This window comes from Cebus imitator, unplaced genomic scaffold, assembly GCF_001604975.1.
Source record: "Cebus imitator isolate Cc_AM_T3 unplaced genomic scaffold, Cebus_imitator-1.0 Scaffold0, whole genome shotgun sequence".
Taxonomy (NCBI): Eukaryota; Metazoa; Chordata; class Mammalia; order Primates; family Cebidae; genus Cebus; species Cebus imitator.
Genome location: NW_016107315.1, coordinates 21175140 through 21177092, shown reverse-complemented (window position 1 = coordinate 21177092; position 1953 = coordinate 21175140).

Here is a 1953-nt window from a genome sequence, read left to right as displayed (position 1 = left end):
GCAACAGCAGGCTGCCTCAGCAATGGCGGGTTGCCTTGGCAACGGCGGGCTGCCTCAGCATTAGCTGACTACCTCCGTCCTGGCGGGCTGCCTCGGTAATGGCGGACGCCCCTCCCTCACAGAGCTGGACCGTCCCGGGTTCAGCTGCGCTTGCTGTGAAAGTCTCAATCCAGAGTTTCTGGTTGCTGTTATTTTGTGGGGGTGGGACCAGCTGAGCCTGATCGCCTGGCTCCCTGCCTCAGAGCCTTTTTTAAGTTGGTGTTCCAGTCGCCTGTTGAAGAGGCGCTGGGGTCTGTTTGTTTTCCCCTGCGGCCACTCACTGTGCTGGCTTAAACAGCGGCACTGAGGTTTGTGGCACTTTTTTTTTTTGCCCTGGAATCTGCTGTCCTGGTTCTCTGCTCAGTCCCCTTTTTAAACAGACTAATGGGCGAATTCCTGTGGCTCCAATTGCCAGCCAAAAGGGCCCCCGGACCGGTGTATTTTGTACGGAGAACCGCTGCTCCGGGGCGCCGACAAAGCAGCTGTGCAGGGCAAAGCAGCGGCGCCGGCTGGCACAGCTGCGCTGGCTGAAACAGCCGCGCTGGTGATGGTGGAGCTCCTCTGACTGGGAATTTCCTAGTCTGTGGGCAATAAAAATGCGGCGTCCACTCACCCTCTGCGCTTTCACTGGGAGCTGCGATCCTGAGCTGTTCCTAAACGGCCATCTTGGATCCTCCCCTCGCCTTTTTGTTTTCTTCAGGCTCTCAACAGATTAGATGATGCTCACCTGCATTAGTAAGGGTGCTCTTACTCAACAGTGTTTATAGCTTATTTTTCCTTTGTAAATTGTATTTTGTTGTAATTTCCCTCCTTTATTTATTGGAAAATTCCAATAAATGAATATTGGAATTTATTCCAATATTGGTTATGTACAAAAATAAATATGTATTTAAAATATGTATTAAAAATACATATAAATAAAAATAAATTTCAATATTGATTAGATACAAAGTAAATATTGATTAGGTACAAAATTAAATTGGAATAAAAATAAATTCCAATATTGATTAGGTACAAAAATAAATATGTATTTAAAATACCAGAGAAAGTATCAGAAAAATAATTCATGTTAGATTTTCTCAGAGTGGGAAGCCATTGGTAAGAAAAAATAGGCTCTCCCTGACACTTCAAATGTGAGATGCCATCTTTAGAACTCAGGTGCTTCATACTGGCTGATAAATTTTTTGAATTCTGAAAAAACTTATTAGGTGCAGAAAAGAGAAATGATGTATAAAATCAGAACTGAGTTGGGAAATTTCCCAGTATCCTTTGAAAAGTTGGGGTCAGATTATCACTACATTTACATATTTAGAGCATTATTCCAATGTGCTAATTTTCTGCAGTGCAATATTTCAGCTGAGATTACAAATTCAAGTATAAAATTTGTGTTTGACCCAAATCAGGAGGAAGTATGATTTTCTCAAATAATGATAATAATAATAATAAAGATGATAGTCAACACAAATATTTGCATGGTGGTTACTGTATGTCAGATACAATTCTAAGTACCTTAACAAATATTAAGTATTCATAATTTTTATGACTTCACTGTGAAGTTACTACTGTTACATAATTTTATAGATGAGAAAACTGAGATACAGAAGAGTAAATTGACTTGAACAAGGTCACACAGCTAATAAATGACATTTTTAAACCCAGAAAGCAGAGTTTGGGTTTAAGAAAATAGCATTTATAGAATAGAAGGAAATACAAAAGAAACCACCAAGTGGTACTATGACATCAAAGGAAATGTCAGGCCCAAATGTTTTCCTGGCTTTTGCATGCTGTATCAGTTCATTCTCACACTACTATAAAGAAATACCTGAGACTGGGGCTCGGTGGGGGGAAAGGCGTCTGCCATTGCTCAGGCAGATCTAACCTTACCTGTGTAAACAAAAGCCAGAGGAAGTTTAC